This window comes from Leucoraja erinacea, chromosome 15, assembly GCF_028641065.1.
Source record: "Leucoraja erinacea ecotype New England chromosome 15, Leri_hhj_1, whole genome shotgun sequence".
In the NCBI taxonomy this organism is placed as follows: domain Eukaryota; kingdom Metazoa; phylum Chordata; class Chondrichthyes; order Rajiformes; family Rajidae; genus Leucoraja; species Leucoraja erinaceus.
In genome coordinates this window covers 3,987,596-4,001,587 of record NC_073391.1, presented here as the reverse complement: position 1 = coordinate 4,001,587, position 13,992 = coordinate 3,987,596, and the positions used below count along the sequence as shown (strand labels likewise).

Below are 13,992 nucleotides of genomic sequence, written 5' to 3'. Positions count from 1 at the left end.
TAAACAATATGATAAGATCCCCCCTCATCCTTCTAAACTCCAGTGAATACAAGCCTAGTCTTTTAAATCTTTCCTCATGACAGTTCTGTTAGGTTATTTGATGGTTAGGACAGGTTTAGAGGGGTATGGGCCAAATGCAGGCATGTATCGCCATTTGCATTAGTTTTGTGCAGTTAACAAATCACAATTTCACACAATGTACATAAGACGGCAGTTATTTGACAAATACTCTGCAGTTCGGTGCAGGAGATCTTGTCGATGAGTATTCTGGACCCACTGTTGACATCTGAAATTACAGGAGATATCATTTAGGATTAACTAATAAGAAGAAAGATGATCATAACTACATGCCTGAACAATGGATGATATATCACTTAAATGCAATTGTTTTCAGTTGTGTGGAGATCTGTATGTTGAAGATGTATTTTGCCTCTAATATGTCAATTTACCTTAAATGTAGAAGAGCTTATTAAAATCTTCTTACAAAGACCATTAAGTATTTTCTTTCTATCCTCTTTTGGACCCAAGGCATAGCAGAGCTGCCAACTCTCACGAAGAGGTAAGGGAGGGAGAGAGGGAAGGGAGGGAGATCGAGAGAAGAGAGGGAGAGAGAGAGATCGAGAGAAAAGAGGGGAGAGAGAGATCGAAAGAGAGGGGAGACAGAAGAGAGGGAGAAGGGGGAGAGGGAGATGGGGAGAGGGAGATGGGGAGAGGGAGAAGGGGAAAAGGGGGGAGAAAAGGGGGGAGAGGGAGAAGGGGGAGAGGGAGAAGGGGGACAGGGAGATGGGGGAGAGGGAGAAGGGGGAGAGGGAGTGGAACGATAGCACATTATAACGCGCAGCCGTCCCATTCCGACCAAAGATTATAAAGCAGAGCTGCTCTTGTATCTTTGATTGCGGCCGCCGCCGCCTAACCCCCCGACCCACCATTGCACCCAAAGATGATAGAGCAGAGTTGTATAATATTTGAATGGGCGGGCTTGTGATCACGGCGGGCTTGTGATCTTTGCTTGTGATGTCTCGACAATTCGAGGGATATAATAGGTAACAGCCGCCGCATTCTCGGACACGAATCTGAGCTCGAAAAATCCCGTGGCCACTGGGCCTAATGTGTCCGCAGGCCATATTTTGGAAATAAATCCCTTACAAGAACAAAACCTAAAATGTACAGAAGTGTTAAAACTGTCTTTATTATTATGGTAAGTAAAGATCTATTAAACATAAGTCTAATAACTTTATAATGTACCGACAAACCCATTTCCCAATGGCTGTTGATGGGAGAACAGAAAATAACATTTTCACGACAGAATATCGACTGAAAATTATAATAATATATTCTTACCTTTCTTTTTTATTGGGGAACCTAAAGAATGACAGCTCTGGTCGTTTAGATTTACGATTAGAACAGTTGATAGCGGAGCAGTGAGATGTAGATTTAGCTGAGGACGCCATTACAGCCCAATAAATGCTTAACAATATGGCGTCGACGGTCACACACGTCATACTACGCGTTTTTCGAGGAGTGGTCTATCTTGTCCCTCTACGATCTTTGGACAGGAGGGTGAGGTGTGTCTTATAGAACTATACAAAATCATAATTGTGTAAATCCAGAGTCTTCCCAAAGTAGGGGAATCGAGGACCAGGGGACCTAGGCTTGAGGTGAGGGGGGGGGGGAGATTTAATAGGATCCTCAGGGTAGCTTTTTCACACAAAGGGTGGTGGGTGCCTGGAACGCACTGTCGGGAATGGTGGTGGATGCAGATGTAATTACGAGGCTTATAAACTGGTGGCGCAGTGGTAGAGTTCCTGCCTTACAGTGCTTGCAGCGCCGGAGACCCGGGTTCGATCCCAACTACGGGTGCTGTCTGTATGGAGTTTGTAGGCTCTCCCCATGACCGCATGGGTTTTCTTAGAGTTCTTTGGTTTCCTTCACACTGATATAAATGTAAAATTGTCCCTTGTAGGATAGTGTTAATGTGCGGGATTTCTAAACTAAACTAAGATGGGCACATGGACTTGCAGGAAATGGAGAGTTATGGATTTTATGCAGGCAGATGAGATTAGTTTAATGTACCATCATGTTCGGCACAGACATTGTGAGCTGAAGGGCCTGCTCCTGTGCTGTAATGTTCTATATTATTTTTAAAAATTACCTTATGACCTTTCTTCCTCATAGTGAGCAGAGCTATTAAATGAATAGGCTTATGATTCTTGCACTGGCCCGACCAGCTGCCTGATCCTTGAGCAGTTTAAATGGTGAGTGGGTAGGAAGGAACTTCTTCTTATCGAGTCCACATCACTTCTCGGTATCTGCATACAATGGTGTCGTGCTTCTTGTGATTCTTGTGCTTCTTGTGCGTAGTGGTGGAAACAGGGCCGCGACGTGAACGCTCTTTCCTTGGCCCCAGTAAGGAACTGCAGATGCTGGTTTAAACCGAAGTTGGACACAAAAAGCTGGAGTAACTCACCGGGACAGGCAGCATCTATGGGGAGAAGGAACGGGTGATGTTTCGGCTCGAGACCCTTCTTCATACTGGTTAGCAACTTGGGTGGGGGAGGGATAGAGAGAGAGCAAAAGCCGGGGCTACCTGAAGTGAGAGAAATCAACATTCATACCACTGGGCTGTGAGCTGCCCAAGCAAAATATGAGATGCTGATCCTCCAATTTGTGTTCAGCCTCACTCTGACAGTGGAGGAGACTGAGGACAGAAAAATCTGTGTAGGAATGGGAAGGAGAATGAAAGTGTCCAGCAACCGGGAGATCAGGTAGGTGATACTGTATGGAACATGTGACAAAGGCCAACACTGGGTTTGTGGCTGTGAAGAGTTCAAGTCAAGTCAAGTCAAGTTTATTTGTCACATACACATACGAGATGTGCAGTGAAATGAAAGTGGCAATGCTCGCGGACTTTTGTGCAAAAGACAAACAACAAAACAACCAAACAAATTATAAACACAATCATAACACACATATTCCTTTACATAATAAATAATGGAAGGAAAAACGTTCAGTAGAGTTAGTCCCTGGTGAGAAAGGCGTTTACAGTCCGAGAGTTCTTTGGAATTCTGAGATATTTACTAATTATTAAAATGGAGCATATTTAAAATATTTGAAATGATAAGTGAACTAAAATGCCTAAAATAATCAATTAAAAGGATTAGAGCAGGGCAAATTATATACAAAAAGTAGCATAGCTTTCCCATTGACAACTCCGACAACCTCCTGTTGAATTAGTGAAGCCATGGACTCTACAACATGCCTGACTTGGTGCAGGAGGATGCAAGAAGGATTCCCCCATGTGGAGGAGTCAACTTTCAGAATCTGTCAGGTAGATCCAGTTGTGTGTCTGTATGCAACTCCCTGGCATATTGTCACAATAGGAAATTGTATATTTTTATGTATGAGAAAAAAAAAGGATTCTACTGTCATTACAGGCAATTGAACCATCCTACAACATCCTGAGAGCAGTCCGGACCTGCTATCTACCTCATCGAGGATCCTCCGACTATCTTTGATCGGACTTTACTGGGTTTACCTTGCACTAAACGTTATTCCCTTCTCATGTACAGACACAAAAAGCTGAAGTAACTCAGCGGGTCAAACAGCATCTCTGGAGAAAAGGAATAGGTGACGTTTCGGGTCGAGACACCACCACCTATTCCTTTTCCCCAGATGCTGCCTGACCCGCTGAGTTACTCCAGCCTTTTGTGTCTATCTTTGGTTTAAACCAAGAATCTGTAGTTCCTTCCTACACAACCCTTATCATGTATCTATATCGTGAATGGCTCGGTTGTAATTATATACCATATTTCCGCTGATTGGTTAGCTCGCAACAAATCCTTTTCACTGTACCTCGGTGCACGTGACAATAATCCTCGTCGTGGCGATCCCTTGAGGTCGACGATGATGGTCTACTTTCTGTTGTTTTTATGGACTCTCACGTGGCTCATGAGTCCAATTCTGGCTTTGCCGCTCACAGAACGAAGACGCCTGTGCGTGTGTTTGTTTAACGTGTACTTGATGTCGCACTCCAAGAAGCACACGGTCCTTCACAAAATCAATCAACTCATTCCAATGGCAAGGGAACCAAGACGATTGGAGCTGATAGATCTGTTGCAGCCTTCATCCGCCTTCACAGCCATTGAGTTCAAGATAACTTTGTCCACCGTTGAGGTCTTGTAGGTTGGATTGTTCTTAGTCTGGACCCTCGTCCTCGACCTTACCGCCATGGGTGGCCCTACCAGAAGCTGGTGCTTCCGACGGCATCGCTTTCAGAATCACAGGTTCACCACGGCAAGGTAAACAATCTGAAGAGGACTGAATAATATACACATGTTCAATGTATATAAAGTGCATGTGAATTTGTTTTGATGGAAATGTGTAAAATGTGCATGCAAGCAGTTATAATTAGCATGACATTAGTAAGTTTAGCTTTTTCTAAACACCTGGCATCTTTCTTGTTCCTGTTTAACTTAAACAAAGGCAGGCACCAAAGTTCATTTATAATTTAATCAGTTGAACTTCTCTTGTTGCAGGAAATGTCAGGATACACGTGACGGCAAGAATCAAATAATTCCCAACTCCTATTGCATCAGTTCTGGCCTCTGGTGATTTGGCTGGAAGTTAGTTGACTTGTGTGTTTAATATGTTTTTGCTCCCAGTTTTTGCTTGATGGCTCTCTATCTCTGTAAAATCCTCTCCAAGAGCATGGTATGAATCTTAATGAAACATGGGGATCATAGGCTGGCTCAACAGTAGGTCTGCTGTCACCGTTGTGGACGTTGCAGACTCAATGTATGTATATGGACAGTAGGCTGATCTCATGGTGACCATATAAGTTCATAAGTGATAGGAGTAGAATTAGGCCATTCCACCCATCAAGTCTACTCCACCATTCAATCATGGCAGATCTATCTCTCCCTCCAAACCCCATGCTCCTGCCTTCTCCCCATAACCCCTGACACCCGTACTGATCAAGAATCTACCCATCACTGCCTTAACAATATCCATCGACGGCCTCTGCAGCCTCCTGTGGCAAAGAATTCCACAGATTCACCACCCTGTGACTAAAGAAATTCCCAAAAATGCACTCATGTTTAGGCACAGCTGTTTTTGCTAAATCAATTGCTGTTCACGTTGCCAATCCACTCAGCATACTTTTACTGGGCTAGTGGGGTGTTGGCTATGGACAAGTTAACAGGCTTTCCAATGTGGCTGCTGGTAGGACTTGTAAATACATGCACCCTTGCTCAATTATAAACACCACAGTGCCAACGTTTATGGCCTCGGTCCTTATTGCACCATTTATTGAATGGGGCTGGGGCATGATGACTCTGCATGGCTCTCCAGAAGAGGGTCTATTACATGCGTGTATAGTAGATTTGACTGGATATAACAGACAATAGACAATAGGTGCAGGAGTAGGCCATTTGGCCCTTTGAGCCAGCACCAGCCATTCACTGTGATCATGGCTGATCATCCTCAATCAGTATCCCGTTCCTGCCTTCTCTCCATGTCTCTTGACTCCAGTATCTTTAAGAGCTCTATCTAACTCTCTCTTGAAAGCATCCAGAGAATTGGTCTCCACTGCCTTCTGAGGCAGAGAATTCCACAGATTCACAACACTCTGGGTGAAAAAGATTTCCCTCATCTTGAGATGCCGAAGCAGTTCACTATATCTCAGTACACATGACATTAAATAAACGAAACTCAGAATAATTGAACAAATAATTCATCAAAGTAATTGATTCATAATGTTTAATAAGCAGATTCAAAGCAACTGAAGAGAGGTTTCGACCCGAAACATCACCTATTCCTTTATTCATTTTTTTGTGTCTATATTCACAGCAATTTTGTGTGTGTTCCAAAGAAGGGTCTTTGTGTAGCTGTCCTTATAAAATTGAAGAGTTATGTATCTTAGTAGCTTATTACATTTGTCAAGTCAATACAGTATAGAATCAGGAATAAATAATGACATCCACTTTCTAAATGCAACAAAATAATGATGCATGTAATTTTTAAATTATTTTCCTGTCCTGTTTATAAGACTAAACAAAGGTTAATGTTTGAAAAAACAGGATACAGAAAATTCTGACTTAAATTGATGAACCAGATTAAGCTCCATCTGCTGCTTTTGACAGAATACGCACAGCATTTAGCAAGCGAAGAATTCAGTTTCCAATTCCATTTAATCTTTCCCACTCAGGAAGTTATTCTTGTGTGTATGTTTCCACAAATATTGCTATCTGTAAAACTTCATAGTTTGAACAATGCCGTTTAATTTGACTTGTTTCCTTTCCACAATCCCAAAGTCTGAAAAAACAAAGATGACAATGTTACGGGAACTCCCTCCATTGGAGCCTATACTGGGCTGGCTGATTCCTGACATGATGTTCAGTAATGCTCTGGCCCCTTCTGTATCACAAATGCCACCGTTATTGGGAGGAAATGAGTATTTTGTGGAATTGTTTCATTTTCTTTGTCGGATCAGAAAAATTACCGGTTTGCCTGCACAAGAAAGTTAGAAGTGAATTAACCACTTATACTTTCAGTAACACCCACAATTCATAATTTCGAATGTACAGAAATTTGAAGACGCAAGGATAGGACAGGTTTGGAGGGATATTGACCGAACGCGGGCAGGTGGGACTAGTGTAGCTGGGACATGTTGGCCAGTGTGGGCAACTTGGGCCGAAGGGCCTGTTTGCATGTTGTAACACTCTATGACTCTATATACATTTCTATATATTAAAACTCTGTGTGTGTGTGTGTGTGTGTTTGTGGGTGTCAGATTGGCCTTTGATTCCTTGGTCCACCAAACCCACATATTGAAACTCCGTGCTTTCTTCCATTTCGCTAGCTAATTCACTTTTACATTCACTCATGCACTCCTCAAAACACTTGGACATTTTTATGTACAAGTTTTTTAAATATAATACTCCACCCCCCCCCCGGCGTGTCAGAAGCGCCGAGGATGCGAGGCCTCCCAGTTTGTGATGGGGCCGCTTTCACAGACTTTACCGTCAGCGGCACGGACAACTTTGGATCCAGCAGCAGAGTCGCTCCGTTATGCATTCATTCCACAGTGAGTTCAGTTCGGTAACAATACGCCCCCCTCCCCCCCAATAGAGACCACAGGGGCAACTTTCACTCAGAGAGTTGTCTATATCTGGAATGAGCTGCCAGTGGAAGCTATAGAGGCGAATACAATTCCCATTTGCATAAGGTCATAAGTGATATGAGCAGGATTAGGCCATTCACCCATTAAGTCTACACCATTCTATCTCTCCCTCCTAACCCCATTCTCCTGATTTCTCCCCATAATCCTTGCCACCCATACTAGTCAAGAATCTATCTATCTCTTTCTTAAAATTATCCATTGACTTTGCCTCCACGCCTTCTGTGGCAATGAGTTCCACAGATTTACCACCCTCTGACCAAATAAAATCCTCCTCATCTCCTTCCTAAAGGAATGTCCTTTAATTCTGAGGCTATGACTTCTAGTCCTAGAGTTTCCCACTGGTGGAAACATCCTCTCCACATCCACTCTATCCAAGCCTAATATCCAAGCTTTGTTTAAAAAGATATTTGGACAAATATCGATGGGTTTAGAGGGATGTAGGTCAAAATGCAGGAAATGGGATTAGCCCAATATGATCAGCATAGACAGAGACGGCCCAATGATCTGATTCCATGCTCTACTGCTCTATGACAATGTAACGAGGAGGACACACAAAGATGACTTGTGTGACTGGGTAATCATAGAACATTAAACAGTACAGCACATGAACAAGCCCTTCGGCCCATAATGAATGAATGAATGAATGAATACGTTTAAAAGGAATTTGCCTTGGTGCTCCGCTCGCAAGTAACAACACGACATACAGTAAACAATTAAGAATAAAACACAAAATATTAAAACATTAAGGATAAAACATTATAGTTTAAACATGTGAATTAAATAAATTTCCAGAGCAAAAGGAGGCTACAGACTTTTGGTTATTGAGTAGAGCTACTGCTCGTGGAAAAAAGCTGTTTTTATGTCCGGCTGTGGCAGCTTTGACAGTCCGGAGTTGCCTTCCAGAGGGAAGTGATTCAAAGAGTTTGTGGCCAGGGTGAGAGGAGTCAGAGATGATCGTACCTGCTCGTTTCTGTCCTAAACATGATGCCAACACCAACTTTTATCTGCCTGCACATAATCCATATCCCTTCATTCCCTGCATATCCAAGTGCTTGTCCAAAAGTCTCTTAAATGCCACTGTTGAATCTGCATCTATCACCACCCCTGAAGGTGCGTTCCAGGCACTCACCACCATCTGTGTAAAAAAAACACGCCCTCCATATATCTCCTTTAAACTTTGCCCCGCTCACTTTAAAGCCAAGCCCTCTCATTTAATTCTTGAAAAAACTTCTCTGGGAGTCTACCCTATCTATCTTCTACTTTAGTTTAAAGATACAGTGCGGAAACAGGCCCTTCGGTCAAACCGAGTCCGCACCGACCAGCGATCCCTGCACATTAACACCATCCTACACACACTAGTGACAATTTTACATTTACACCAAGCCAATTCACCTACAAACCTGTACGTCTTTGGAGTGTGGGAGGAAACCAAAGATCTCTGAGAAAACCCACGGAGTCACGGGGAGAGGGTACAAACTCCGTACAGACAGCACCCTTGGTCGGGATCGAACCCGGGTCTCTGATGCCGCGAGGCAGCAACTCTGCCTCTTTGAAAGCGCTAAAAGTGTTTGCCATGTTGGTTGTTGTGAGTGGATACACTTATTCATTCCATTGACTTTTATTTCCACTACAGCATGAGGAAATGTGGTTAAACTGCTTCCACTTGTCATGTTGTGCTCTACAAATGGCGCCTGGTGAAACAACAAAGCAGCCTGTTGCCAGAGAATAGCATTTTGCCAATTCATTAGGTGAAGCAGAGCCAACATCGAATGTTTAACCTGGTCACCTTTGAGTAGTGTTGTAACAAGTTCAAAATAAGGTCCTTTGGAGGACCATTGATTTTGCAAAATGATATTTAATCTCCAATTTATTTTCAGGATAAAAATAACTTTCTCCACCCTGGGAAGCAAGTTGCTTCTGAAAGTCAGCAGTAGGAAACACCTGGTTTATTTTCCTTTCAGATTTCATCATATAGTGATTTTTTTCTATTATATAATGTGAGTTACCAGTTCTTGTGGTGTGATTTCCCCACCCTCACCAACCCTGCCCAAACCCTCCAGTCTCCAAATAAGCTCTGAACTACGTAGACTTGGACATCGGTTTTGGCTTTTTGCACTATTATTGTTTGTTTGACTTTTATGTGTACGTATGTGTGTAGATATATATCTATATTACTAAAAGTCTGTTCTTGACCGGTTTTGGCCATCTGTGCTGTGATTTCCGAGAGAACGCCGCCACCTACGGCCGTCATTTTTGGCCACCTTGCTCAGAGCCCCCCTCCGCCATATGTGTGCCAAGGAGTTTTCCCGTCGATGAAAAATGACAGAGATATTAATGATTTTACAAAATTTCCCATTCTCTCTGCTGCCCCTGCTGCTCAACTCAATGTAAGTGTGCCTTAGTGGTACTAAAAACGTTTGCAGAATATGTTCTTTCTTGGTTCTAAAATGTTTTGCAAAAAGTAAGTCTCCTTTGTGGTTCTAACAATGTTTGCAGAATGTGTATTTTTGGTTGCTAAAAGTGTCTTTTTGGTTCTACCCCCTTGCAGATGTCTCTCTCTCCCCCTAAAATGTTTTTTTATTCCCCCTCTCCTCCCCCCCTCTCCCCTCCCCCCTGCTCTCCCCCCCTCTCCTCTCCTCCCCCCCCCCCTCCCCCCTCCCCTCCCCTCCTCCTCTCCCCCCCTTTCCTCTCCCCCTCTTTCCTCTCCCCCCCCCTCTCTCCTCCCCCCCCTCTCCTCTCCTCTCCTCCTCCCCTCTCCCTCTCCTTTTCTCTCCATCCTCCTCATATCTCCCCTCTCCTCTCCCACTCCCCCTCTCCTCCCCCCTCCCCCTCTCTCTCTCTCTCCCTCTCCCTCTCTCCCCCCTCCTCTCCCCCCCTCCCTCCCCCTCTCTCTCTCTCCCCTCTTTCCCCCCCCCTCCCCCTCCCCTCCATCCGCTCTCCCCCACCATTCCTCCCCTAAATCCCCTCCCCTCCACACACACCCCTACCTCCTTCCCACCCTCCTCTCCCCCCCTCCCTGCTCCCCACCTCTCCCCCTCTCCCCTCTTAGCACACCCCTCTCTCTCCCCCTCTTTCCTCTCTCTCCCCCCTCTCTCTCTCTCTCTCTCCTCTCTCTCCCTCTCTCTCTCCCCCCTCTCCCCCTCTCTCTCCCCCCTCTCCCTCCCCCTCCCCCCCCCTCCCTCCCCCCCCCCCCCCCTCTCCTTTCTTCCCTTATCCCCTTCTCTCTCCCGGCTCCCCACCCTCCCTCCCTCCCCTAAACCCCCTCCCCTCCACCCTCCCCCCTCCCTCCCCCTCCCCCTGCTCCCCACCTCACTCCCCCTATCAGCCCCCCCTCTCTCTCCCCCTCACTCTCACCCCCTCTCTCCTCCTCCCCCCCTCACCCACCCTCCCTCTTATCCTCCTCTCCTCCCCCCCTATCCCTCTTGTCCCTCTCTCTGGGTCTCTGTCTCTGTCTCTGTCTCTTTCTCTGTCTCTGTCTCTGTCTCTGTCTCTGTCTCTGTCTCTGTCTCTGTCTCTGTCTCTGCCCCTTCTATCCCTCTCTGCCCTCACTCTGGGTCTCCCTCCCTGTCCCCCCCCCCCCCCCCCCCCCTCCCCCCCCCCCCCCCCCCCCCCCCCCCCCCCCCCCCCCCCCCCCCCCCCCCCCCCCCCCCCCCCCACTCTCTAGATGTGACTGCAAGTTGGGGGCTATGCGTCAGTAGATAGGGTGGTTATGGGGTAAAAGGAGCAAATTAATAATATTAATATAATATCAAGGGGGTAATTAGCGTGAGTGCGGGGGGGATAGTTAGTGTGTGTGTTGTTTACAGTGTACTATGTTTACATATTCCGTTGTGCTTCTGTCATTGTTCTATCTGGGACATATCACAATAAAACCATTTTTTGTGCCTTCCACCACAGTGATGAATGCTGTGGTGGATTCACTGGGAAACGTCTTTTCATTTTGCACTGTACTTGTTGCTTGCAAGATGACAATAAAGGTTGATTGATTGATTGATTGATTGATTGGATGTTTGTGTAAATCAGTTTTTTTTTAAAATTGTGTATAGTGTGTTATTTTTTATTGTACCGCTGCTGGCAAATTCATTTCAGTGACGAATAAAACTTGATTGATTGAAAATACTCTTGACTCTTGTCTCGTGACACTTGAGTCAAATGCTCTGCTTCTTGTCAAGTCCCCCACCATTCAGTGGCCCAGGTAGACCGGCAATTTTCATCTGAGTTGGATCCCTGCCAGCAGAGGTTGCCCACCAGTGTGTGAGCCAGCAGAAATGTCTCTTTGAGGCTGGCCAAGGAACCAGCGGCTGGGTTTGGTAGTTGTGGGCTCTGTCAGTGGTGAGCGACTCGGCTGGAGTGGCCACCCTCCGATCTGAAGTGAAGGCCAAGAGTGGGCCGGCCATGTGGCAGTAATTGCCATCAGCAGGTCAGACACTCCAACCCAATCCAGCCGTCAACTAGTCAAGATGCAGCAGATGTCTGAAAGGGAATTGCTTCCGGGAAAGCAGCAAGGAAAAGCCAGATCAATCCAGAAATACCAAAAGCAGGATGAGGGTCCTTGCAAACAGCATCCATGGATATCTCTGACCCCGATAAGAATAAAAGCACATGCCCCGGGATCTAAAAAAATGCAAAGGTAACAATTGCAGCAAAAGTAAGAAGTATCTTGGCTGAGAATTCTCAGCAACCTTGCAGCAGAGTTGCTGGGGGAATTGGATTTGAATGTATCGGATGCACCATTTCTATTGTAAGCTGTTGGTCCACACTGTTAGTTGTTTTGGTTCAAGTGGCATTCATAATCCACCCCTTTGCTTTTGATTCAGGGTAGCACAGTGGCACAGCGGCACAATGGCACAACCGGTGGAGCTGCTGCCTCACAGCGCCCGAGTCCCAGGTTCAACCCTGACCTCAAGTACCGTCTGTATGGAGTTTGAGCATTCTCCCTGTGACCATGTGGGTTCCCATCAGGTTCCCTGGTTTTCTCGCGCATCCCAGAGACGTGCGGGTTAATTCTCCGGTTCGTATGCTGTATGTTTCAACCAGGTTTGTGTGACTTTTGTATTTAATTCTGGTGCTCCACATCTGCCTCCTGCTTCCCGTCGAGCCCAGGCTGCACCAGAAGATGAGGAGGAACAATTACTGCTGGAGATTTGTTATAACATGGTAGGTTCAGTCACTGACGAGGTACAGTTTAGATGTGACACTTTTAAACTCCGGAAGGTAGCCGGTTCGAATCCCGCTTGGAGTGCATACTGTCGTTGTGTCCTTGGGGCAAGACACTTCATCCACCTTTGCCTGTGTGTAAATGTAATGTAATTATGTGAAGCACTTTGGGGTCAATGCAAGTTGACTAAAAATGTGCTATATAAATAAGATTATTATTAATATTATTATTATTATTATTATTATTATAACATGTAAAATAATTGAAAACTCGTGTAAAATAAACACATTCTTGTATAAAATGGATTGTTAAAGTCATAGGCCAGGAGCAACATAGATAATAAAGTACACACCACATTTCTATATCTCAGCCTGATTTTCTTCAGGCATCTGATGAAATGCCAAATGACACTTTTGTTGTCCACCGTCATTTTGTGGAATGTGAACACACTTGAGGTTCTTTCTCAACATCAGTAGAATTTTCACACCACACATGCAACTCCTGGTAGCATGCACAATAAAATTGCACTTTGTATCATCTCTCGTGATGTCAAAGAGTCATGCAGCACAGAGCAGGCTCTTCACCCAACTTGGCCTTTCCAACCAAGATGTCCCATCTGAGCTAGTCCCATTTGCCCGCATTTGGTCCTTATCCCTCTAAACCTTTCCTATCCATGTGCCTGTCCAAGTGTCTTTTAAATATTGTTATTGGGCCTATCTTACCTACCTCCTCTGGCAGCTCATCTCATATAAAGGGATCTCATATAAAGTGGCTAAGGGGCTTTACATCTCATATAAAGTGGCTAAAGGGATCAGGGGGTATGGAGAGAAGGCAGGTACAGGATACTGAGTTGGATGATCAGCCATGATCATATTGAATGGTGGTGCAGGCTCGAAGGGCCGAATGGCCTACTCCTGCACCTAATTTCAATGTTTCTATGTTTCTATACCCACCATCCTCTGTATTAAAAAGTTGCCTATTAAAATTCCTATTAAATCTTTGTCCTCTCACTACTACTACTACTACTACTGTGAGTTCCAAAACTCTGTGCATTCACCCTAACTATTCGCCTTGTGATTTTATACGTCTTTATAAGATCACCCCTGGGCCTCCAGAGTTCCAAGGAATAAAGTCCTAGCCTGGCCAACCTCTCCTCTTAGCTCAGCCCCTCATGTTCTGCCAACTACCTCGTAAATCTTCTCTGCGCCCTTTTCAGCCTAATGACATTGGCCTTTAGTTTTTTAATTAATTGATAAGATATGAGCACCATTTGCAAGGCCAACATTTATTGTCTATCTCTTACTGTCATCATTATCAAGACCATTTTTGTATTCAAAATGGGTTAAGTTATGTTGTTGGATGATTAGTTCAAAGTTTTGAATTAACTATCCGGTAATATAACCATTGTTAAATTCATCAAACAGCGTTAGCCACGGGAAGATTGTGAGCTTCTTGGTACATATTGTTCAGGATCACATTAATGTACAGGTCGTGCTTTCAGGTATTGTGCTGCAGAGGAACATTTGGCTTAATTTATCATTTAGCTGGTTAAATGCTAACAGCAGAGGTATTTTAATTCCCGTGCTTTTTCCAGAACCCTATTTAGTTCATCAATACTGCAATCAGCAAAGACCAGAAGATCCTAGAGTCAGTT

General features: G+C 44.8%; 1 long non-coding RNA gene across 1 annotated transcript; it reads right to left on the bottom strand.

Annotated features, from left to right (window-relative positions):
• Window positions 1-221: 221 nt before the first annotated feature.
• On the bottom strand, window positions 222-1,559 carry LOC129703909 (uncharacterized). Its single transcript, XR_008724647.1, has 2 exons — window positions 1,342-1,559; window positions 222-286 (listed from the first exon to the last, which is right to left on the bottom strand). It is a non-coding gene; the product is annotated as an uncharacterized LOC129703909 (long non-coding RNA).
• Window positions 1,560-13,992: the final 12,433 nt, after the last annotated feature.